Genomic DNA, 27901 nt, shown 5'->3' on the forward strand with positions numbered 1-27901 from the left:
AAAATCCAGATTCTTTTGATATTTACCTGAAATATTCGTCCATATAGATAAAAATCTGGACAATGAAACGATTTCAGGAAATGCTGAAGAATTAAGGTTTTACGAGATATATTCTATCATCAAACTATAAACAATAAACAAAGATAAATGAGAGCTGTAAATACTCTTCAAGAATATAAATTTAAGGATGCTTTATGGAATATAATTAGCCTGTAATTATAAAATTTAACTACATAATTATAAAATTCAGAAAAATACAAAAACATTACATCGTGATCAATGTGGTGCTTATTTGTGAGTTAAAGATGATTCAATAATTTGTCAAACGCTTTTACCATATCAATTCACAATCTATTTTTAGACATCTACTATGGTGTATTGCCTAAGACTGTGTATACAGTAAAGATTTTGGTTTTAGCATAACCATTGAATATTTTAAGTGGAAAGTTTTACCCACACACTGGGAAAAGTTAGAACACATATAGACCTGAAAGGAAAAAAAAAACCTACCCAGTACTGAGATTTTTTAAAATTAGTATAAAATATACTTTCAAAATACAACTTGACATTGTTTTGACTTTATTGGTATCTCTTTTAATAGCTCCATTTTCATCTCTAATTTTTTTTAATTTGGGAATAACTGTCTCTAACTATGTACCCACATGTGAGCCCACTAAGATCCAATAGATAGTCCTAAACCTGTTGTCACAGAGGTAATGCTGGCTTAAACCAGTGGGTCAGAAAGCAAAAGCAAAAGATATAAATGTGGGAGATTTTTACAGAAGTAGTAGAGCCAATAGGCATGGTAGGGATATAAAATAGGGTATATGTGGGGGAAATATCGGAATACTTTTCATAAATGTATGAAATTATCAAAGAAGAAATTTAACAAAATGGTAGAAAAGAATAACAAAAAGTGAAATCTACTCTCTGAATATACTACAAACTAACTAACAAGCAAACAAAGCAAAAACCAAAGCAACAAGTATGAACAGTGACAATATCAAGTGATGGCTGGCTTGCACACCAACTTGAGAACTCAGATGTTGCTGATGGAGATGGAAAATGGTGAAGCTACTCTGGAAAATGTTTTGGCCCTCACAATACTGAGCTTATAATTGCAGTACACCCCAACACTTGTATTCTTAGACACCTTAGAGAAATAAAACTATGCATATAAAATGTGAATTTCAGTGGAACTTTTTATTTATATCATTGTGAAACTGGGAAGAACTAAAATGTTTTGATCGGTGAATGATTAAACCATCTGTGGTACATGAATAACTTGGAACACTATTCAGCAACAAACAAATTATTTATATATATGTAAACTTAGATGGCTTCAAAGTTTACTTAAACAAATTAAAACTAATTAGTGGTGGTCAAGGGTTAGGGATAGTCAGTAAGAGGTTGTGTATAAGTGTGAAAGGTCCATGGTAATTCAAAAGTTCTACATTTTGAATTCAGTGGTGGTTATAAACATCCATATATGTGAAAAAAATGATTGTAACTCTACATACATAAACCAATAATGGTCTCCCAGTTTCTCTAGTCTACTGTAGTTATATAAAATAAAATCAATGGAAAGGTCCAAGGTACTCCCTACTACATCTAGGATGAGCAAGGTAACCATCCAAAGAGAACAGGTTGCAAAAAGGCCAGTACAAGTAATATGGATAAATTCTGGTTCCACTGACAATAGCCCCACAGTCTGCTCCAGTCATACAACTCACATTCAGAGAAACTAGTATGGACCTATGCTTGTTTCATTCCCTGTCTGGCTGGAGTTGGTGAGCTCCCATTAGCTCAGCTAAACTGTTCCAGTGGGTGTACCCATCATGGCCTTGATTTCTTTGCTCATATTCTCATACTCATACTTTGGAAGCTCAGTTCAGTTCTCTGATGCAGGTCTCTGCCTCTGTTTCCATTTGTTGCTGGATGAAAGTTCTATAGTGCTATTTAAAATATTCATCAGTCTGACTACAGGGCAAGGCTAGTTCAGGCACCCACTCCTCTATTGCTTAGGGTCTTATCTGGGGTCATCCTTGTGGATTCCTGGGAATTTCTCTAGTGCCAGGTTTCTTGCTAGTCCCATAATGACTCCCTCAATCAAAATGCCTCTTTCCTTGCTCTCATCTCTGTCTTTCCTCCATCTCAACTATCCTATTCCCTCCAGTTCTCTTTTTCCCTCCCTTTCACTCCTCGTCTACTCCTTCCATCCTCCCTAATATCCCCACCCCCATGCTCCCAATTTTGTCAGACGATCTTGTCTGTTTCCCCATTCCATGTGGATCTATGTATGTTTGTCTTAGGGTTCACCTCCTTACTTAGCTTTTCAGGGTCATGAATTATACGCTCAACATCCTTTGTTTACAGCTAGTATCCATGTATAAGTGAGTACATACCGTGTTTATTTTTCTGGGCATGTTCATCTTTCTGGATCTGGGTTACCTCACTGAGGATGGCATTTTCTAGTTCCATCCATTTGCTTGCAAATTTCAAGATATCATTGCTTTTTACTGCTGAGTAGTACTCTAATGTATAAATGTGCCACATTGTCTTTATCCATTCTTCAGTTGAGGGGCATCTATGTTATTTCCAGGTTCTGGCTATTACAAATAATGTTGTTTGATATTTTTGAGACAGAGGTTCTCTATAGCTTTGGAGTCTGTCCTGGAACTAACTCTTGTAGACGAGGCTGGCCTTGAACTCACAGAGGTCTCCCTGCCTCTGCCTCCTGAGCACTGGAATTAAAGAAATGTGCCTCCACTGCCTGGCTAGTCAAAGGACCTTACACTATAGAAGAACTTTATGACATCATAACAGATGTCATATATAGCAAGCCTACAGCAACCATTTGTAAGAACAGGAGGGACCAAGGACTACACTGTAATTGGATGACTGAACTGTGACCTTTCTATTTTTATTAATAGGAATTCACATATTTACGTTATCTTCACTCCCTAGACTGCCATTTCTATATTTTCAGAAGAGGGAATTTGGACTGAGCTTGATGTCAGGGATGGTGATGCCTTCATAAGTTACTTTATTATATGGGATTGTTTTGGCTATCTTGGTTTTGTTTTCTTTTTCTATATAAAGTTGTGTATTGTTCTTTCAAGGTCTTTAAAGAATTGTTTTGGGATTTTGATGGGAATTGCATTGAATCCATAGATTGCTTTTGATAAAATTGTATTTTTATTATGCTGATCCTACCTATTCTAGAGCATGAAAAAATCTTTCTATTTTCTGATATATTCTTCAATTTCTTTCTTTAACTACTTAAATTCTTGTCAAACAAGTCTTTCACTTCTTTGGCTGGTGCTACCCAAAGATATTTTATGTTATTTCTGGCTATTATGAATGGTGATGTTTTTCTCATTTCTTACTCATTTTCTTCATCATTTGTATACAGGAGAGATACTGATTTTTTTTTGAGTTGATCTTGTATCTTGTCACATTACTGGAGGAATTCATCAGCTGTAAGAGTTCCCTGGTAGAAGTTTGGGGTAACTTACGTATACTATCATATCATCTGTGAATAGTGAAAGTTTGACTTCTTCCTTTACAATTTGTATCCCCTTGATCTCCTTTTGTTGTGTTATTGGTCTAGCCAAAACTTTAAGAACTATGCTGACTATATATGGAAAGAGTGGATAGTCTTGTCTGATCCTGATTTTAGTGGAATTGCTTTGAATTTCTCTCCACCTAATTTGATGTTGGTTTTCAGGTTGCTGTATATTGCTTTTATTATGTTTAGAATTGTTCTTTGTATCCCTGATCTCACTAAGACCTTTATCATGAAGGGGTGTTGGATTTTGTTGAGTGCTTTTTCAACATCTAATGAAATGATCATATGTTATTTTCCAGTTAATTTATATAGTGAATTACATTGATAGAATTTCATATGTTGAAACCATCCCTGCATCTTTGGGATGAAGCCAACTTGATCATGGTGGATATTTTTTTGTGTATTCTTGGATTAAGTTTGCCAGCATTTTATTGAGTTCGTTTGCATCAATGTTCATGAGGAAGATTGTTCTATAATCCTCTTTGCTGGTTGAGTTTTTGTGTGGTTTCACTATCAAGGTAAATGTAGCCTCATTGAAAAGAGACTGGCAATATTCCTTCTGTTTCAATTATATGGAACAATTTGAGGAGTACAGATATTTGCTCTTCTTGAACTTATTATAGTATTCTGGGATGAAACCATCAGGTCCTGGACTTTTTTTGATTGGGAGGCTTTTGATCAAAACTTCCATTTCCTTTCAGCTTTTTTTCATTTTTATTTTTTTTTTAAAGAAAACAAACATTGTACATACCAATCCAAGTTCCCACACCCTCTGTTCCTCCAATTCTCTCCACTTACTCCCACACCCTACCCACTCATCAGAGAGGGTAAGGCACAGTGCTTTGGGGAAGGTCCAAGACACTTCTTCCTATATGTAGGCTGAGAAAATCATCCATCCAAAGAGAACAGGTTCTACAAAGGGCAGTACAAGCAGCAGGGATAAATCCTGGTGTCACTGTCAGTGACCTCTAAATTTGCCCCAGCCATGCAGCTGTCACCCACATACAGAGAAACTAGTTTGGTCCTATCCTTATTCCTTCCCTGTCTGGCTGGTGTTGGTGAGCTCCCATTAGCTCAGGTAGACTGTTTCAGTGGATGTCCCCCATCACGGTTTTGACCTCTTTGATCATATTCTCTATCCTCCCACTCTTCAACTGGACTTTGGGAGCTCACTCCAGTGCTTCAATGCATTTCTCTGCCTCTGTTGCCATCAGTTGCTTGATGAAGGTTCTATGGTGTATTTTAAATATTCATCAAGACCAGATCAGGCACCCTCTACCCTATTGCTTAGGGTCTTAGCTGGGGTCATCCTTGTAGATTCCTGGGAATTTCTTTAGAGCCAGGTTTCTTCCTCATCCCATAATGGCTACCTCAATCAAGATATCTTTTCCTTGCTCCCATCTCTATCCTTCCTCCATCTCAACTATCCTGTTCCCTCCAGGTTTCCTCCTTTCTCCCCTTCTCCCCTCCTCTACCATTTCCTCCCTCCCTTCTCCCAACATACCCGAGTTCTCAATTTTGTCAGGTGATCTTGTCTATTTACACTTTCGAAAGGGGTCTATATATGTTTTTCTTAGGGGGTCTTTTCATTACTTAGCTTCTCAGGATCATGTATTACAGGCTCAATATCCTTTGTATGTAGCTAGTACTCACTTATGAGTGAGTACATACCATATTCATCTTCTTGAATATAAGATACCTCACTCAGGATGTTGTTTTCTAGTTCCATCCATTTTCATGCAAATTTCAAGATGTCATTGTTTTTACCACTGAGTAGTACTCTAATGTGTAAATATGCCACATTTTCTTTATCCATTCTTTGGTTGAGGGTCATCTAGATTGTTTCCAGGTTCTGGCTATTACAAATAATGTGCTATGGACATAGTTGAACAAATGTCTTTGTAGTATGATTGAGCATCTTTTGGGTATATGCCCAAGAGTGGTATTGTTGGATCCTGATGTAGGTTGATTCTCAACTTTCTGATAAACTTCCATACTGATTTTCAATGTGTGTACAAGTTTTCATCCCCACCAGCAATAGATGAGTATTCCCCTTAAATCATATCCTCTCCAACATAAGCTATCATTGGTGTTTTTGATCTTAATATTTTTGACTGCTATAAGATGATATATTAGAATTGTTTTGACTTGCCTTTTCCTGATAGCTAAGGATGGTGAACATTTCCTAAAGTGTCTTTTGGACATTTGAAAGTCTTTTGTTGAGAATTCTCTGTTTAGTTCTGTACCCATTTTTTAATTGTGCGATTTAAGCTTTAGTGATGTTTCTTTTGCATAGGTGCGTGCTCTTATATTTGAGGCATAGATGTACAGGATTGAGACTTCATCTTGATGGATTTTTCCTGTGATGAGTATGAAGTGTCCTTCTCTATCTCTTCTGATTGATTTTAGTTTGAATTCTATTTTGTTAGATATTAGGATAGCTACACTCACTTGTTTCTTGGATACATTTGATTGGAAATCCTTTCCCAACCATTTACTCTGAAGCAATGTCTGTCTCTGAGGTTGAGGTATGTTTCTTGTAAACAGCAGAAAGTATCCTGAATATTTGAGATTCTCTCTTCCGTCTCTTGTACTCTGTTGGTTATGTTTACATCTGTAGTTCCTGTTCATTTACCCAGATTTTTCATTTTTACAATTCCCCCAGTTTGTGTTTTTCTTTATTGTTACTATTACAGTTTTCAAGTATTGAACTGTTCAAACTGTTTCACTTGTTTTATTGTTTTTTTTCTTGGTTATCTTTAAGAGATTTATTGATTTCTTCCAATTTTTTGTTTGTCTTTTCCTCTATTTCATTAAGGAAATTTTTCATTTCTTCTTTAAGGGTCTCTTTTATCTTCATAAAGTTATATTTAAGATTGTTTTCTCTTGCTTCTTCTGGGTTAGTATGATCGTGCCTTCCTGTCGTGTGACCACTGAGTTCTGGTGTTACCATGTTGCTTTTTAGGTTGTTGAATGAATTCTTGTATTGACTCCTACTTACCTCTTTCTCTAATTGGTGGCTGCAGTATCTTTGCCTCTTGGTCTAATCTTTGTAGTAGCTGTCTGTGTCTTAGGGAGATGCTCTTGATCTGCTCTGTGCAGTCACTGCCTGTGCTTCAGAGTTTCTCTGTTGGTCTGCTCTATGAAGTCACAGTCTCTTTGTCAACTTTGTGCAGTTGCAGCCTGTGCTACAGAGTTCTTCTGTGGTCATGGGGGATGGGTTTGTTTGGCGGTGGAGTGGGTCTTGTAGTTTACAGGGTCCCCTCGATGAGAGGGTGTTGGAGCAGCCTACCTGCAGGAAGCTTGCTGGCTGGATGGCTAGTGAAGCTTAGTCAAGTGGGAGAGGGGCCCTGGGTTTTGCCCCAGTACCGAGGGCCTAGAGAGTCGGGTGCCCAGCTGGTTGGCAGATTACTCACCTATTAGTCTGCTCTGTACAGTAATAGCCTGTGATTCAGAGTTCCACTGGATGGTTCTTTAAAAAAAAAAGATTTATTGTTGCACAGTGGCGGCATAAACCTTTAATCTCAGACTCAGGAGGCAGGCAGATCTCTGAGTCTATAGCAGGAGCTTGAGAACAGCCAGGGTTTCACAGAGAAACCCTTAGCATGGATGCCAGTGAACTTCAAGGATGCAAGATGACTCACACAGCCCAGTCCAGTTGACTGTCTTGGCCCAGGAGGTGTGGTCAGAACTTTCTTTCCATCTCCAGAAATAAACTAATAGGGGGTAGAGTTCCTTAACCAGAGGTGCTCCCCTTCGCCATGCCAACTGCAAGATTGGTGGGCCTCTCACCACTGAGTATCTCTAGTCTGGTTTGTGTTATGGCCAGATCATGGGGACCCCCAAAAGGCCACCACAGAGACCGAACTCCATATGTAAAACCACAGAGCCTTTATTCAAGTTCGAATTTGTACTCTCCATATCCTGTTTTTAACTTTCATGTAGTAAATTTTATCATTAAGAAATGATGCTTCCTGGGTTTAAGTGTTCCTTACCAAGGCTCTTGCTCTAAGATTACGATGTTTTTCTTCTTTTTTTCTCCTAATATTTCCTATTTTTTATTATTTTGTTCTTGTCTCCATCTCAATAGCATTTATTTTTGTGTACATTATAATCTGAAGTGTAGATGGACAGATATGTATTTCAGATGGATAGGCATTCTTCAAATCTTTCAAAGACTACAGAATATGGCATTTTAAACGTTTTAAGAACTTAAGACTTTCATGACAATGAGACACATCTGCTCCTGGCAGCACCAATCTACTTTAAGGAGAAGATGGGCATGGAAGTGGCTTTTATGGAGTTGATTAGCCATTTGGGCAAGAAAGTGTTCTTTCCTGGACATGCAGGACTCACAGAAAAATGACTGCTAAGCTTGCTTAAAGAATGTGAGACATCCTTTGGGGTTCCTGCTTCATAAAAGAGTCTGCTAAACATTCTGCAGGACACAGAAGAAAATGACTAAAAACTGCCAATATTGGTGCAACTGTCTTTGAAATTTCCTGCTTTATGGAAAACTCTGCTGGATACTATGGGCCTGTAAGCTGAAGATGGGTGCCCAAATGATACAGAGAACTTTGTGTGACTGTCTAGGAAGTAAGATGCCTCTGTCAATTCTAGAATTTTGGAAGTTGCCTGCAATGCACTTCCTGTTTACTTTGGTAATATTATATCCTTCTGGAGTCTTTGATGGAGTTGAAGAACTTATAGTTTCGTTAGTAATAAAAAAGATAAAGTAAATAGAAACATTTTAACTGTAATTCTTTTTTGCTACCTGTTTTGTTATATGTAATTTTATTATGTTAAAATTAAATCTTCCTTTTTATTTAAACAGAAAAGGAGAAGTGATGTGGGATTTTTCTCTGTACTCCGTGATTACAATTTATGAATAAAGAAGCTGCCTTGGACATATAGCAAGGCAAAACTTAGATAGGCAGGGAAAGCTAGGCTGAATGCTAAGAGAAAGAATGGTAGAGTTAGAGAGAAGCCATGGAGCTGCTGGAGATAGGCTATTGGAATGTAACCCGGTAAGCCACAGCCATGTGGCGATATACAGATGAAAGGAAATGGGTTAAATTAATATAAGAGTTAGCCAATAAGAAGCTAAAGTTAATGGGCCAAGCAGTGATTTAATTAATACAGTTTCTGTGTGATTATTTCAGTTCTGGGCAGCTGGGACAAACAAGCAGCCAGCCCCCTCCAACACTAAAGGTGAAACATTTTTTCCAAGTCAGTTTCTAAATACACACATTCAAAATGTTTACAAGTAGAAGTATAATTTATTTGGTGGGCTTTCTTGTTAGGCTGCCTTTTTATAATGGTACAGCAAAATGCTATCAAAGTAGGCTATAGCATTTTCTTCAGCGATTTCATCTCAGAATTACACTATGCAATTTATACTTCTTGATAGACTTTAAATGGCTTATTATTAGTGCCTCTGAGAATCCCTTGATGAATCTGGAAGAAATCTCAGTTTTCTTTTCAATGACTATGTGTTTCAATGAGGTATATATTTTTATTATAATTTCCATGTGATAGAGAAGCCCATATCCAGATTGCAATCTGTGCCTGGGTCTATTCTTCTCAGACTTTCTGATGACCTACTTTACTAGGAGTGGTGCTGGCTCCTTCTCTGCTCCAATTCCACATTTTCCAAGAATTTGCTGCTGGATGATCCAGCTGATCCTGAGATAACCTTGGAATCTTCTGTCTAAAAAAGAAATGTGAGAATTTGTAGATTCCAGTAAATTTCCTGCCTTGTAGTGTAAAGGAGAATAAGACAGTGATTGTTAAAAATGCTTCAAGATCCCTGGTGGGCCCGCAGAGCACCTAGTCCCAGGCAGAGATGACTGCCTGTCCACAGAGCAGTGGCTGGTCCTAGGCGGGCTGGTCCCAGCGAGCCCAGGGGTGTGAGCAGGCGACAGGTAGAAGGCACATAGATAGGTGCATTCATTGTACAGAATAAGATTGGATATTTATTACTTGGAGGGGAGGGGTAAAGAAAGAGAAGAAGAGGAGAGAGACAGAGAAAGGAAACAGGAGAGAGGGAATGCACACACCAAGAGGGGACAGTGAGAATCAAGATGGCAAGAGGTGGGCAGGTGTTGTTGGGAGGGGGCATGGCTTGTCTCTTAAAGAGATGAAAACCATAACAGTGATCATATCTGCTTAAGTCATGTAGTTAAGATTTAATGATAGTTCAACAATAGGACTAAAACTTTGAGTATTTACCATAACAATGAATTGCACTCTTTATAACAATCTTATGAGATAAAATTGCTATTCTCAATTTAAAGATCAAAGAAATAATAACAATAAAAATGAAATTACTTTACTGAGCTGAGACATAGGAAGCATTTAGAAGCCCCCAAAGAAAATAGTGTAGAGTGGACCAAGTACATCAGAGGATTTAGAGCCAGGAATAACAAAGTTTCAGTTCTACATCCACTGCATGCTATTTGAGTGGTCTTGGTAAGCCATTCTCTTTACCTGTGTCTTTGATTCCTTACACCCTTATAAGCTATTGGAAATACCAAATGTAATAATAATGATGATGACAAATGTCAAGTATCTGGTTAAGAGTATGTTTAAGAAGTGCCCACCGTCACTTCCCATTGTCTGTGTCAGAAATGGTTGTCCTACTACGTCGGTTTGTTTTCTAACAAATTCTATAAATGTTATAATAAAAATAAAAGAAGTTTCACCCTACCCAATCTCTTTATCATAATTCTTAAAGAACATGGAAGGTTATACTGGTCTGGGAGATACTTTTCCTCAAATCAACAGTCCAATCCTCTGGCCTAATATTTCAGACTTATCAATAAGACAGGTGGTGGAAAACTGTGTTTAGCAAGAAGGTAAATCTTACTGGTTATGGGAATGAAAACACACTCATTGAGCTATACCATCTCTTTTAATTAATCTGGGATTTCCTTAAAAATATTCTCTTTCTCCTTATCTCTTACTGCTTGCATGCATGCATGTAGGTGTGCGTGTGTGTATTTGAATACAGTGTCAGTGTAAACATACACACATTCTTTGGCATTCGTGAGATGTCAAAGGACAGCCTCATTTGTCATTCTTGCTTTCTGTCTTAATACCATATTTTATTTCTTATTTGCCATGGTTTCCAGATATACATATGTTTCCATCTCCTTTTTCAATATGAAACACTGGGATTATAAATATGTGTTACTGTGACCAGATTTTATGTAAAATTTTGGGGATTTGAATTTATGTTCTACTTTCATGCAGCAAATTCTTTATCCACTGATCTGTCACTACATCACTTTTAAATATAACATATATTAATTATTTTATTATATTATTACACAGTGACTCTACTTTGTGCCATGTTTTCTCATGTATTCCTCAGAATATAATATGTAAGTGTTTTCTTTTCACTTCCATTTAACTGAGTATGATAGTGCGCTAAGGTTTTGTCTTGTTGGATGGATACCTTTATTGCCTGCTCTGGAACCACTGGGTGGGAACGGCATTCACCACCTCAACTCTAGTAACCAGTTGGCCCATGCTGCCACCAGGTAAATTGCAACAGAGGCTGCTCATTTGTTTCCCAACTTCCCAGACCTGAAATAATTACACTGAAACTATATTAATTGTAACACTGCTTGGCCAATGACTCTAGTGTATTCTTAGCTAGCTCTTACATCTTAAAGATGTAATCCAATTTCTATAAATCTGTGTATCATCAGGTTCTGTCTGGCATCCGGCATATGATATGTTTCCTGCAATGGCTATATGGCTTAACTCTGACTCTTCTCTCTCTTTCTCTCCAAATCTTAGTTTTCCCAATTATTTTGTTTGAGGCTTTCCACTCAGTCTTGGTGTTGAAGCGCCGTGCTTTTCCAAGATTAAGTTTTGAGAACGTTGAAAAACTTATAGGTTTGAAATGTAATTCTAGTTTTATCATTGATTTTCAGTGTAGTATTTAGAATCTATTGCTCAGGCACTTCAGACCTTAAAACATCTTCTCCCTGCTTTTAGAACATTTGTGGTCTTCCTATTAGCTTCCAAGGTTCTAGATGGCTTAAGCCTTTCTTAGTTCATAGTTCATTTTCTGTCACTCTTTCTCTTGATGTCAGCTCTCTGTAAACATTGATGTTGTTTTTCTTTCTTGAATCTAAAAAGTTTTTTGAAATTTCAGTTCTTTGCATTTCTCCCCCTCCCCATTCCAAAGCCTTCAAGTTTGATGGGTTGCTTTTTCTATATTCAGGAATCAGTTCAGTATTCTCTTTTTATATCATCATTCCTAAATTAATACTAGTCCTTGCTGCCCTCTGTGTCCTTCATAACTTTGTTTTTTACTTCAATGCTTTCTTCTCAGCACATTTCTTGGTTTTGATTTTGAAAATTTATTATCTGCCTATGTGATTAATTATTAATCTTCTATGTCTGCTGTATGTTTACAACAATAGGACTTGTGTGTCTCATTCAGTGTTGTATTTTCAGGACACCAAACAATTTCCAGGATAAACTATGGTATAATTGACTGGAGGAATATCGCATAAGTCTGTCCAATGAAATGTGTGTGTGTGTGTGTGTGTGTGTTTGTGTATTTCTGTGAAGCACTTGGTACAGACTGAAGATCACATCTCTAGTAGTGTCGATTTCTTCTGGTTGCTTATATAATGGCATGCATACACAGCATTGTTAGGCTGATTTGTTTCAGGTGCCATCATACATTAAGATTTGCTTTTGGGCTCAAGTGTCTGCTTTTTATCATCTAGAAGTTAGAGACCCTATCCTGAGACTCCTCTCTCATCCTTTTTTATTTCTGGAATTGCTGAGAGTGGCCCTCTTTGCTGTGGAGTGTGGCGACTCATGAATACCAAATAATCCTGCTTGCTTAGAGATTTCCAAGCATGACTCTGTCCTTAGTGTTAACACTTCCAGGACAGCACATAGAGCTGGCACCCTAGGGCATTCTCCATCACAAAAGAGAGAAACTTTAACTAGATGGTAGTGTTGTGAGAACACCAGGTGCTAGACCCCATTCCTGCATTATTAATCTGGGAACTGAGACCCAAGGAAGGGAAGGATTTTTTCCCCAAGAGTATTAGAGTTGTAATTATCATGTGTGTCAGACCTTCATTTTCTCTACACAACTCTGCTTTTAGAGATTCTTTAGAATATGTGTATGTAGAAGGGCAAATGAGAGGTTAGAGATTGAAATGAGGTATATAATTTGAAGAATCACATTTGAAATTTTTCTGGAAGTGTAGATTGTAAGGTAGTCAACACGAGAATGCATGTAGAGTTCATAGGTTAATAAACTTAACAAATGTTAATCTAAGTCTTCTTTATAATTTTAACTATTTGGCAGAATAATTTTAATTTATATAGTGATGATTTTCTATACTTTTCAAAGATCATTTTTTCTCGTTGTTCATTAGATCAGCATTGTGTCCTTTGCCACATATTGCCACTTATTCCTAAAAGCCAATTCTTTCAAAATAGCTACCATGCTATTCTGTTGCTAAACTTCACTGCAGCTACTATTTATTGTATATCATTGTGAATATAGCTCTATAAACAGTGCCCGATTAATCAGTATATAATCCCTAAATTAAGGAATTAATTCTTAAATCACAGATGTAAAATTTTGGGATAAAGGGTAGGCATACATTCTTATAAATCCAGTACTTGGGAAGCTGAAATAAGATTTCAAGTTTGGGGCCAGCCTATGTACAGAGTGAGGTCAAAATAACCTGCTATGCAGATAAGATCCATTTTTAAAGCCTTCCTCAAACAATCCTCTCTCACACACTTATATAAGCAGCAAATGTTTCATATATCAATATATGATTGAGTCTTAGGTTGATCTTCTCAGATATTCTTGGGAAATGTAGCAGCAGGTTTTTTTTGCCTAAGGTAAGAAATTTCATACTTTCGAGTTAATTATATTGTTAGCATACTTGTCAAGTATACAGACTACCAGTCTCTTTCTCTTGATGAACCACCTTCGGCGAGATTCTAATTCACTAGATCTGAACTATGGACAGGCATTTGGATGTTAGCTAGCTTTCCAGGTGGTTCTAGAACAAGTAGCCCCTGGAATATACGTTGAGAATTCCCAGGTTAGCATTGTAATTTCTGCTACACATGAACATGGTTTTGAAAGGCTCCTGACTTTTATAGATAAGGAAAGGCAACATTGATAAACTATGTTCAGTGGTGTAGTTGGCAGGTATGAATTTTAAGTGCTATGTAAATTACTTTCTCCAGAATGCAACAGGGCCCCAGACCTTAGTACAACTGACTCCATGATGGAAGTGCCATTCAGATTGCCATTCAAGTTCTAGGATAGTCAGGATTACAGAGAAACTCTGTCTTGAAAAACATCAAGTATACAAAATAATCAAGTATTGCAAAATAACTGAGAGCTAAAAAAATGAAGATCATGGTCAGTGACTATATGTTAATGGGAGAAACTATATCAGTATCTCTGCAATCATTAGCTCTCTACTAGTTACTGTTGGTGTGACACACACAACAAATTACAAGATTAAAGCTCAGTATGTAGCCAGCATCACCTGCCAAAAATGAAAACAAAGACCTAATCCATCAAAGTCCACAGTTAATGGAAAAGTCTCTAAATGTACTAACCTTGTTTTGGCTTTTGTAGTTCTGCCTCTGGCTAAGTGTTCTTGGTAACTAAAATATGCCAACCCAGGACAAAGATTTTATGCTTAAAAACTAATCTTGAGAAAGGCTCAGGACTACACTAGGATCCCAGACACCCAGTGTATTCAGTGGTCAGATAATAAATACTTTCTATGGGCTTAAATCCATGTCTGAGCAATCTTCTCTGGTGAATACCCCAAAACATAGACACTCACAAGACATGTTTCTTTGGTCAAGAAACATCCATATAACATGATTTTTTGGTCTGTATTATTTTATCATTGACACAGTATATGTGGTTGAGAGTGTATTTCTCTGTAAATAAGTCTAGTGATGACTGAATGGCTTAAGTTATGTCTTTTAACATCTATGAATATCATTTATTTTTCTATAAGGTGAGTATACTTTGACTTTTCTATTCAGCACCTGTCTTAAATGGATGTCTTGAAAATTAGGTGAAATAAAACAAATAAAAATCAACTATCACATGTACTCATAAGTAGTTTTTAAGCATAAAGCAAAGAAAACCAGTCCACAAATCACCATCCCAGAGAACCAAGACAACAATGAGGGCCCTAAGATAGACTTACATAGATCTAATCTACATGGGAAGTAGAAAAAGATAAGATCTCTTGAGTAAATTTGGAGCATGGGGACCTTGGGGGGAGGGTTGAAGGGGAGGGGAGAGGCAGGGAGGGGAGCAGAGAAAATTACAGTGCTCAATAAAAGTCAATAAAAATATTTTTAAATATAACATATTAAATATGGTGTCTGGTACAAATAGAGGCTGAGGAAATGAAAGTGAACTACATAAATCTCTTCTAACAGATTTAGTATTTGGTCATTGAATTTCATCTTGGGCTCCAGTTTCTCTGTCAACTGAATAAGAAAGCATTAAAGGGACAATTCCCAAGGTTTGTTTAAGCCTAATTCTTTGGTTCTCATCTCAGTTCTGTGGGATGTGGTTCAATGTCAGGACTGACATAAGATTTTTTAAGTAGATCATCATCTTGTTACTGTGTAGTTTTGCCAACCAGTGCCAGTTGATGTATTACCTCCCCGCTTTTGTCTCCTTGCTCTTTGACCTCGCTTTCCATTTTGCCCAAGAATGATATTTTTTAATTGCAAGCAGAAAGAGGGAGCTCTGCAAGGCATGGGAAAAACAATTACAAGTGCAAGATGTGGACAGTATTCTTTAGTGTGGTTTTGTTAATATTCTGAGCAACAAAATTTGTATAAAATATGAACTAGATGGTGTTTCAAAGCTTTCCAGAAGGTTTGCTTTTGTAGCTATGCTGAATACTAACTAGTATATGAATTCAAAAAAGAGGAGTGGTGCAAAAGAGTGAGTTCTTTTGTAATAAAGTTGTTTGGTTTATAATAGTAAATAGGGAATAATTTGTAAGGCCACTGCATAACTTGTGGATCATAACTCTGTAGAGAAGACTGTCCAAAGACAGGTTTAAAAATGCACAATTTAAAATGCAGTCCTTTTTCCTGTGACACATGCCTAGTTGTATGGAATTGCTACATAGGTTCTGGTATATTAATAACAGCTACCTCTACATTATTTCAGTGCTCATTCACACCCAGAAATATTCTAAACATATATTTATATCTTCATCCTTTCAAATTCATTACCATCTCTAAAGTAGGCACGGAAATTATCACCTGCATTTTCAAATGAGCAAATGGAAAAAGGCAGTGAATAGCATATTGTCTCACAGAAGGCTACATTTGAATACAAGATATCTGACCTTACAACACATGAAACTGCCTCTATACAACAGCACTGTGCAGCCTTGAATTAAAAATGCCACAAGACAAAAAGGGATGGAATCTTTCTATTTTAGGTTAGTTTCAAAATTCTTGTTGTGGTCTAGGTCTTCTGTATAATCTTTTGTGTGAAATTGCAAAACAAGAAGTTCAAGTTCTCATTGACAAGCTCTCTCTGACCCCTTCTTTATAACTTGGGTAAACACAGTGATCTGAATTCTATTTCAACTGTTGCTCAATTGCTTTCATATAGGCTTTCTAAATAGCAAATACATCTATCAAATACACAACCCTTTCATATGTATTCCCTTTTATGTTCAGTATGTAGGTTCTAAAGAATACAGTCATCTGGTTTTATCCCATGCCTTTTCAGACCCAGGCCAGCCATCTCCCTTCACTGTGAAGTTTCCCATTTGCCTCTTAGGGATTACGGGGACCCTATTCAATAACAATTTGCTTCAATCTTGTGTGGTGAACTCTGTCTCTGTCTTTCTTTGAATCAGGGAAGCCCATTTAAATCAAAAACAAAAATTACCTTTCAAAACATCTCTCCATTGGACTACACTTGGTAAATAAATATCATATCAATTTAAAAAAAAGAATACAGTCATCCATCATTTTGCAAATAGTGCAATTGAGAACCAGAACTGACTTACCATACTTCACTTAATATTAACAACACAACCTTGGTCAGTAGGGTCATATATACTTATTGAACACTTGTTAGGTATCTGCCAAATACACTTCTAGCATTGTATAACTCAAACATTGGCACATTGGATAACACTGGCACATTGCTCTTTCTTAGAAGTAGCACAAAATATTTGCTTAACTTTAAGTATGAAGGAGGAGAATAGTTAATCATTTAGGCCCTATCATGTACCAGGCTGGGAAATTTGTTTATGTTTGTTCTCTTGCTGAATGATTCTGCCAATTTGGATTTGTGTCAACATTTTCAAATGAGAAATCTGGAGTTAGGCAGACTTCAGTTTCATTTTGAGCTAGTTCCTCTTTTTCCCTGTAGAGCTCCTTGTCAGGCTCTGGCTGCAGCTGGAACATCCTTCTGGCAACCTCTACAGCAAGCATTCCTAGGAATGCTGAGCCCAACATGAACACATATTTTCATTTATGTCTTTTTGCTGCCCTGGGTCTCCCCGTAGAACTGTAAACAATCAAACAGAAGCAGTCAAGCTAGTGAAGGAGAAAGGAAGCAAGTCCGTATTCTAGGTCTTCAGTCCTGCAAACACCCAATGTGTCATTCCAGCCCACGTCTCAGAAGAATGGAAAGGGTCTCCCACAACACTCCCATGAGACCTGGCCTAATTTTGATGCTCAAGGTTCTGTTTCTTGTTCCAGCTGGTGCTTCTCATTCCTCAACCTTTCCAGCATTGCTCAGAGAAGAAGTTGAGAGAGACTGGAGGGTGTGTGAAGAGAAGTTTTCTCAGAATCAGATCATGCCTCTTAAGGGCAAGGAGTTCAGTTCTGTTGAGATCATTTTTCTGGTTTACTTATGAGGATCAATATTCTAATAGGGTTTTCTCTAGTAGTGGCCAAACTTCAAAGGATCATAGATCACAATGTTTGGGAAATGGTGTTTTTCCATCAGGCCTATTTTTTTTGCCTTTACTTTCAGTAAGGATAACTTATTCTCATGGTCATTTCTTGCTTCTCAGTTTTGAGACTTGCACTTAACTTCTGAGAAGAATTGTTGCATCATGCAGTTGTTCAGCCAGAAGAACTTGGTGGGATCAATTGTCTACCACATAGTTCTAAGTATCACCCTCCTCATGTCTTCATACTGTTCATGAAGTTCCTTTGCCAAGGTGATTATACAATTCACATTGATTAAACCACTAAGCACTACATTTTGAATGTTTTCTTTGCATGTGCCCTGATTACTCTTATCTTCACTTCGTGCCATAATGATCATAGAAAGCCGGAAATAGAAAGAAAGTGAATTTGTAATTCATAAACTGCAGCATAGCAGCAACTGATTTCTACAGCTGTCTTATCCAAACTTTACATTTGACAAATGAGGTAGCTCTGACCCCTTGGTATAAAATAATTTGCCAAAATCAGGGAGCAATGACAGGTCTTCTGAACCAATAATCGTGTCCTTTCATCATACTTACTGCTTCTGTTCCTTTCTTGGCGTTTGGTAAAGAGTATGCCTCTGTTCTTTTGATGCTCTTGCTTAATCTTTTCCATGGAGTAAAGCAAGGTATCCAAACTAGATTTTATTCAAGTGATTTATTTTTAAATACTCAATCCTTCTAGTTCTGTGATGAGGAGGTGCTTTATTTAGTAGCAGAAATATGCACATAGAGTTGGCTTAGTGATGACTTTTGGATGGTTTTATTCTCCTAAGCAGAATACAGTCTTGATAAGAGAAGTGGGAGTTAGGAGTAACTTTAGTTTAAATCAACCAAAGGGTTGTCCAAAATCTCATATATTATAGGCAAATTGCAGTTGGTAAAGGCAACTTCTTAAAGCTAATCTAATATTTTATTGGCTTTTTAGAAGTTTGCAATCTCCTCTGAAAATGAAGGGCTTTCTTATTTTTCATGTTGTAATTTATTAAGATTATATTTAACCAATAGTTGGGGCCATAAAGTTCAGGGAGTGATTCAGAAGTTATCTCATTTATAAAAGCAAACAAAAGTCTTTTAACTAGACATTTGTCTATTTTATTCTGCATTAACCCTAGAGATGATACTTTTTGATTGCTTTAGACAGCATATACAGTTAGTTCTTCCTTGTGGTGTGATGCCTATTGTACTACTTGGTATAAAGTAGGTGGTATTCAGTAAATATTTGTTGAGTATTATTTAGAGGATTTTTTTATATCTTTGTATTTATTTTAAATATAAAACAGGCAATCAATTACTATTATAATAAAGTAAGTGCTTTTGAAATTGAAAAAGTAGAAAAAATAAATAATATTCATAATTCAGCTACCAAAATATTAATAATCACTAAGATTATTGTGTATTTTAATTGGTATTTTATTTGCATAGTTTTAAAAATATAAATAAAATTTTAACATACTACTGTATCATACTACTTATATTATTTGTACTTACATCTTAGAGACAATACTATAAATTTCTTTTGTCACATGGTTTACTGTTCTTCACTCATTACCTTTGCAATCATTCAGTGAAGAATACCAGACTACTAGGACAGTTTGATTGATGGAAAGCATCCATTTGATTTTTTCCTGAATACTTACTTTCTTGAGGAACACTATTAGTAGAAATGACTTTCTCCGATCCTTTAAAGTCTAATATGTAGAGATAGTAATTTCCTACTGTTGGTCTGCAAAGATTATGGTATTAGATTTCTGTCCTTAAAATTAGAGCAACTTAGGCATAGAGCCCACATGAAGAAAGTTCATGAACAGCACCATTTACATCAAAAAGATTAGAAGTTGTGGGTACTACATAATAAATGGAATACTGAGAAGAAAACACAGAGCAGTTCAAGAGAAAGTGGTCAGCTCTTCTTAGTTCAAGAATGCTTCCTGGAAACGTTACCTCTATCCACAATCATATATTATTTTTGGCTTCAGACATGTGAACATTTGGTTCTCCATTGGATTGGGTAACAGTGTGTGTGAGGATGAGCTTTTCTCATATTAGATATGGTTTTGCAATATGATAAGGTAACTGAAAGGGGCCAATGTTATTTCCAGGAGTGTTCTGAGAGACACTGTGTCAGGGAATGACGTGACTTTGATGAGATGCCTCCTAGGATGTCCGAGTTAGTGTGGGGCCACCAGAGGCTTCAAATGATGAATGCACAGTGAGGGAAGTCAGGAAGAATCTGTAGACATGATTTATGAAGTGGGAAGGTCTGATTGGCATGGAAAGATTAAAGGAGCTATGCTTTTCGAGACACAGTTGGTGAGGAGGCACAGAGAATAGGCCACATGGTTCTCTATAAATATCTAAAAGGCATTACCACGATTAGAAGGGAAAATATTTTCTGGAGTAGAGTAGGGCATAAAAATTAGGATACATAGATGAAGATAAAAAAAGATACAAGAATTGTTTCCTTTGATAATTCTTTAAAATATTGCTAACAAATATAGCCAGAGTACTGATGAGGGAGAATAGACACAGCTTGCTTATGGAACTGAGTTAAGATTTGTTTATTTGTAAGGCAACACTTGATGCTGAAGAGTGGTGTAAAGCACACTGGAAGTAACAGAACAGTAGGAAATGAACCTGCAACACATAAAGAGTGAATGCAGCCGGTAATTTTAATAATTGGTATTTTCATACAATGGTGACCTGGAAGGAAGTCCACTGTTACCTGCGGTGCTCTCCCGCTAGAAGGTACTTGGGAATATATGAAAGTACTGTAGATTGTTAGGATTGTGGACTTGCTCCTGGCCATTAGTGCGTAGAGGAGAGGATTCTCAATACTATAGTGCACAGAACAGCCCTGTCTTGTTACTAACTCCTATGTTGTGTAGCATTATCTTATTCAAAATGTAAATAAAACTAAAGTTTTATGACCTTATAACCATGGCCTTGGAAACCCATGTATGCCCTTCTCCTGGAGGAGGCTAAATTGGTACAAGAAAAAGGGGCTGTTCTTGTCACTGTCTCTGTCACTTTCTTGCATTTCTTTCCTTCACTTCCTCTTTTTTTCTCTTCCTCTCCTACTCTCTTGACACCATTATCTATCTAGAATGCTCAACTAAAAGCCATTTATCTTTCTGGATTCTCCATATCCTTCTTCCTTGCAGTAACTAGTTCATTAAATACTAGAAACCAAATTCAATCTCTCTATTATACAGCCTCTTTTCTCTGTTCTTCTGTACATTTCCACTACTTTAGGTCATGTTGGTATCATAATTTTTCTTATCCTTTATCACCTTTAAAAATTATTCCATTAGCCTCTGTATATGACTGTCTTGTTCCACACTTACCCTTCCAATCTGTTTGTTAGACAGTCATAATGCACAGCATACACGACCACATCCAGAGTAAATTTGAAGTATTTATTAAATTGGATGATAAATAAATAAAATATATCATTTTTAATTTAAAAATCCCAAATATTTATTGACTATTCACAGAGTAAGTAGAAATTCCATGATGGCATACAAATCATGGAAAATACTATATTAACTTTTATTTCTAGTGAAATTTTCCTTGAATTTTTACCTCAAATTCAGTCCTACAAATATATATCTTCTACGGTAATATCATGACAGCATTCACTTTCATATCACTCCTGATCCTTCATCATATTTGTTATATTCTTTTAATGGTTCTCAATGTGTAATGAGCATAAGGTCTATTGGGAGATGATTTAAAACAAAACTGCACAGAGACCACCATGTCTACCGAATCTAATCTAAAGTGGGGCAAATAGGTGATCATATATTTTATTACAATAAAAATAGTTTAAGATAACGGTTTGAAAATATGTGTAGCTAATACTAGTATATTATTCTGTATAGATTATTTCATCATTATATTATTGATTTGATATTTCAAAGATTTAGCTCTTGTTTATATTGGTTTGTCTTTGTCTTTGGGTCCCTAGACTTTCCTTTTACATTCATTCTATTATTAGTCTCCTCCAATGATTTAATGTTTACAGAATTCCCATGGTCATCTTTATACTTTGTTTTTCTTTGCTAAGATGATATATTTCCCATCTCTTGGGTGTGCTTACTCTTACTTCTTGGAGCTTTGTGGTAGTAGCATTTTGAAGATTTTTGTCTGATAATTACAAGTCTCTATCTTTTCAGAGTTGATATTTTAGAGTTTTTGTTCTACTCATAAACTTAAATTATCCTGATTCTGTTCTTTTATTAATAACAATTTTATTCTTTGAAATTATAAATTACATAATTCCCTTTCTTGCATTTCCTTCCTCCAACTCCTCCCATATAACCTCCTTTAGTCTCTCTCTCTCTCAAATTCATGTCATATCCACTTTTTCTTTAGTTCCTAAGCTTATGCACATGTGCACACAAAACTAAACCTACATTCTAAACATTTGTCTTTAATATTGATAAGTCTAGTCCTAACCCCACATCAAGGGAACTTCTCTTTGCAGCAGATAACGATCTTTACAAAACAAACTAAATTAATCAAAAAAAACCAAAGATCAGAATTGATAGCCCAGTCCCAACTGATAAATCTAAAACACAATTCCAGTTCAATCTGTGTAACATTATCTCTAAGTGTATAATTTCAGAGCTCATTAATTGATATTAGATAACCAAATTGGAGGCTTGGAATTCTTCTCTATGAAAGAGTATTTCTCTACTTCTCAGAAATCCTTAGTTGACTCTGAATTTGGGTCAAAAAGATGCCTCATGAGCTTCCCACCAGCCATGTTATCATATCTATTGGTGTTGCCCTTGTTCAGGTTCTTGTTTAGACATGCATGTCAATCAAACTTCATGGGTGTCTTTCTTATACCTTTCTATGATAAGATATCATATAACAAATCTTCTGTTACTCTGAATTTTACACACTTTCTGTCCCCCTCTTCGGTGAGGATCCCTAAGACTTAGGTTTAGAAGTTGAATTGCAGATGTATCAGTAGGGACTGTAAACGAATTATACTCTCTGAATTTACATTTCTTTCTTTGTTATCCCCCCTCAAATATAACATCCTGACCACAGTTTCCTCTCCCTCTTCTCCTCCCAGTCATTCTCCTTACCACCTAACCACTCCTCCTCTGTTTTCCTTCAGAAAATGGCAGTACTCCTAGGGATATCAACCAAATATTGCATATCAAGTTACATTAAGACTAAGTATGCCCCCTTATATTAAGGCTGGACAAGTGGAACCAGTGGGAGTAAAAGGATATAGAAAGCAGGCATAAAGTCAGAGATAGGCCCTGCTCCCACTATTGGGGATCTCAGAAGAAAACCAAGCTACACCAGCATAACATATTATGTTAGTCCCATGAAAGCAGGTTGTCGGTTCAGTCTCTGTGAAACCCTTTGAGCCCAGATTAGTTGATTCTGTGGCTTTTCTCGTGGTATCTTCATCCCCTCTGGCCCCTATAAGCCTTCTCCTTTTTTCCCAACAGGATTTCCTTAGTTCTGCTGAATGTTTGGCTGTGTGACTCTGTATCTGTTTCCATCAGTTTCTGGATGTAGCTGCTTTGAGTATACTAGATTCTTGTCTATGAGTATAGTAGAACATCATTAGGGATAATTTCATTGGATTTTTTTTGTCTAACTTGTTTGGTTTTATCCTAAGTATCTGGGATACCTAGTGTCTGCTTCTTAGACTCCAGGCAGTGTCAGGGGTGTGTTTCCTCTCATGGTATGCATCTCAAGACAGTTGTTGAAAAAGATGTTCTATTATTTTGATGTGAGATGATAACTAGACTTGCCTATGTATTTAAGATAAAATATTTTGAATGTAGGTAAAGATTGTTATGGTTTAATAAAGTTGTAGTGTCATGAAGGCTAGTATTCAGGAAGGAGGCTTTCCAGTAAGTTCCATCTCAGGTCCTTTGTCCATAGTACATGGTATCTTCAGCCAAGAGGTACTTACGTTCCGCATCCGCATGGTAACCAAGGGCAACAGCAATAGGCTGTGGGTTTGGAGAGTCTCTTTGATAAACCTGATCACAACTAAGAAGAGAGCTTCTCATACCTTGTGTTGGGAGTTCTGCTAAATGATTTATGGCTTTTTTAAATGAAGTATTTTCACACAGATGGAAAATTTTTTATTTAAGATTGATATGTGTATATATCTATGCACTTATATGTGTTATGTGTAACTTTGTTTGATATGATAATATTATTCCTTGTGATTTTTAGGTAAATTTATGCTTATTTTATCATCTACCATCCTTTTCTATATTTATTTCTCTTTCCATCCCTAATTAAATCTTTACCATTTTTCCCATTTGTTCTTTCAAATCATTTGAACCTCATTAGTCTCCTCCCTATTGTACCACATGGTGCTCCTTTAATTTTCTCATTTCTATAGTTATTTCAAATAATATACTCATATCTGAAAACATGAGCTAGGTACCACAGATAAGAAAGAGCATATGATCTTTGTGGGTCTGGGTCACCTCAATCAAAATACTATATACTTCTATCTATCCACCTGAGAATTTAATGGTTTTAGTTTTCTTTATAAATTACTAGTATTCCACAGTGTACATGTACCATCTCTTTATTGTCCATTGGTCAGTTGAAGGTCATTTAGTTTGTTTCTATTTCTTAGTTATTGCAAATAGAGTAGTAAAGAACATGGCTGAGTAAGTGTCTATAGAGTAGCATGGCTAGTCTTTTGGGAATATACCAATGAGTGGTATAACTGGGGTTATGACGGATTTCTCTTTAGCTTTTTGAGAGTTCTCCATACTGATTACAGAGTAATTGGACCAATGTGCAGTCCCATCAACAATGAGTCAAGGTGAAATTTCCCTCAAATTCTTTCCAACATTTGTTGTTGTTTAGTTCATCTTGGTCATTTTGTCTGGGACAAGAACAAATTTCAACGTTGTTTTGATTTAATTCTGTAACTGCTAGACACAATGAACATTTTTTGAGATGTTTCCTAGCTATTTTATCTCTTCTTCTGAGAATTTCCTGTTATGGTCCCAAGCCCAGTATTGAATGGTTCAAAATTATTTTTGACTCTTTGTCTTTTGAGTTCTTTGTATATTCTGGATATTAATTCCTTGTCAGATAGTTAGCAAAAATTCTCTCCAGTTTTGTTAACTTTTTCTTCACTCAATAGTTTCTTTAGCTGTGTGTAGAATTTATATTTGTTGTTGTTTGCATGAAATATTCTATAAATATCTGTTAAATCAATTTGAAATATTAAGCCATTTTTAAGTCTCTCTATTTATTTTTCTTCAGGTGACCTGTCCATTGAAAATTGGGCATTCAAATCACTAACTATTAATGGGCTGATGATAATTTGCACATTTAATTCCATGAATTGACTTTCTTTGAAAATGTGTGGACAGTTGGTGCTTGACTGGAATGTAAGATGGGTGCTCTGGTCCAATCTTGGCATTTAAGGGAAGATTTGGTGTTTGGAGAATGTCATGGAGAATACAATCAGGCAAATTCACCAGGCTAGACCACAGAAAAAGATATGAATGGAGAGTTTACTACTATTAGCATTTTAAATAGAGATAGCATCTAACTGCCTCCTAAATAAGATGTATCTTTATACCAATAGATTGGCACATCTCTTAATCTGAACCAGAGAATCATCCTTGCACAGTGAATAGCAATTAGTTCAGAAAGACTCACAACTGGTCAGAATGCAGAAAGCAGATGTCAGAGGAGTGCTCAGTCATAATTGTGATTAATATTCTTAAATTAGTGACTTGGTATATATTTCCTACCTTTCATTCATTGTTCTATAGTTTCAGTGTCCCTTTTCAAATTTCTATAATTGATGTTAGTCAGTTCAACATGCAATGCTCATGATGGTTCACTCTATAATCTGGTTCCTAGAAAATTACAGTGTCTAAGATACGCATACCAGCAAAGAAGTGAACCCAGGTGATTACGCATATATTTTATCTACCTTCTCTCATCAATTAATTTTCCCTGATATGGAACTCAACTTCATGTCACATCACTTGTAGCATTATTTTTTCATTAGTGACAAACAGTAAAAGAAACAAGAAGAGAAAGAGAGAGGCCAACAGATACAATTGGATGGATAGAAAAACAGGCAGACTTACAAAGAAGAGAGATAGGATAATGTATGTAGTGTTCCTTGTTTGTCTATGCTATAGTTTCTCTGGCCCCAAAGAGTCTCTCTTTTCCTATAGAATTCTACACAGAGACAAATAAGTATATGGATATTTTCTTTAATGTTCAGTACCTTTTTCTTTCTTTTCTCCAGAGTAGAAAGAAATAATTTCTCTTTTTAACTTTTGGTCTCTGTACTTGGTATGAACTTTTTTAGAAATTGGTCCTCTTTGAGTCCAAGTCTGGAATTCACCGAGGAGAAAAATACAGACTCAATGTTACTTATTTACCGTATATAGAATTTGTCCTTTTATGTTTTCACATTCTTTACTACTCTATCTGTTCTTGTTAGTATCTGCATTCCTTGTTCCTAGAGTTCAATCCAATTTGATTCTTAGAAGGGTTATCTCTCTCTCTCTCTCTCTCTCTCTCTCTCTCTCTCTCTCTCTCTCTCTTTCTCTCCTGAAATTCCCCATTTATTCATTTATGTAATCTGATTTTTCTACTACACTCTTTATCATGTTAGAAAGCTGAAAGTCAGCATATCTCCTCTCTGGTCTGCTTCTTAGCAAGAAGTATTGAAATCTACTGAAGACTTTACGTGCCTGTTGGCTTTACGTTCCACAGAGAAGGGGAAATAGAAAAGATTTCATGGGTGAACTGGAGAAGGGTGGGGATGGGAACATAGGGAACAGATAGGGTGGAGTGGGGGGAGAAAGTACAGAAAGAGCCAACTGGAAAGAACGTCATTTCAAAGTCAGGTAGAAATCTGGTGCAAGGGAAACTCCCAGAGCTCTATAAGGATGAGCCCAGCTATGACACCTAGCAAAAAGTGACATACAACCTGAACTGGCCATCTTCTGTGAAGAGGCAAGACTACCAGTGAATGGATTAGGACACTACCCAAGCCTCACATCCTTCAACCTACAGCCCGCTCTGCCTATGGAGCATTCTGTGATAAGAGCAACATGGAGATTGTGGGAGTGGACAACCAATGACTCTTCCACCTGAGACCCATGCCACAAGACTAAGGCCAGCTCTGACACTGCCTAGAGTGCCAGGGCCCAGAGGTTGGATGGCCCAGAGACCTCGGATAGAACCAGACGTAATTGGAGAAAAAGTATCGGCATAATGATTCCTAACAATACTCTTCTATACCCATAGTTTGATGCCTAGCCCAATCGTCATCAGAGAGATTTCATTCAGCAACTGGTGGAAAGAGATGAAGAGACCCACAGTCAAACATTAGACCAAGGTGGGGATTACTACTGAAGAGAAGAAGGAAGAATTGTAGGAGTCAGAGGGGTCAAAGACATCACAAAACCCCCCACAGAAACAACTAACCTGAGCGCATAGGAACTCACAGACTGAACTGACAATCAAGGAGCCTTCATGGGACTGATGTAGGCCCTCTGTATACATGTGACAGTTGTGTAGCTTGGTCTTCTTATGGGACTCCTACTTGGGAGCAGGGCTATCTCTGACACTATGCTGGCTTTTGAAACCCTATTCCTCATACTAGTTTGCCTTGACAAGACTTAATACAAGGTGAGATGAAGGCCTTACTCCTACTACAACTTGATATTCTATGATTTGTCGATATCCATGGGAGGCCTTTCTTTTTCTGAATAGAAAAAGGGGAGGAGTTGATGGGGGTTGGGGTGTAAGTCAGAAGAAAGGGAGAAGGAGGGACTAGGAGTAGAGGAGGGAGAGGAAACTGAGATCCAGATGTAAAATAAATAAACTAATTAGGGAAAGGGGTGGGAGAGAAGCAATTGAGCACATCCATAAGGAATTTTTTTCTTTCCCCATTTTTTGGTAAAATTCATACATGAGCCCTACATCTATATTCCTCTCACATTCCTCTAGCAAATCTTCTTGTATCCTGCCCTCTCCAAAATTCATGATTGCTTCTTCAATTTTTATTATAGCATCATACTTTTGTCAAGACTGACCATTTTGTATTCAACAACTTAGTTGGAAGCCTGTCTTTTGAACAAACTGAATCTTGCTCTCTCAGAAGACATTGACTTCATGTAGGACTATGTGGAATTTCTTCTGTTTATGGTCTGCTCAACAAGATGGAATATATCCTTGCTATTGTAAACATGTCCAATTCCCCATGGTTAGAGAGAGTATAGACCTGAGTGGAGAACCTAATATTACCTCTTTCCTATAACAGTATAAT

The sequence above is a fragment of the Microtus ochrogaster genome, chromosome X (genome assembly GCF_000317375.1).
Source record: "Microtus ochrogaster isolate Prairie Vole_2 chromosome X, MicOch1.0, whole genome shotgun sequence".
NCBI lineage: Eukaryota > Metazoa > Chordata > Mammalia > Rodentia > Cricetidae > Microtus > Microtus ochrogaster.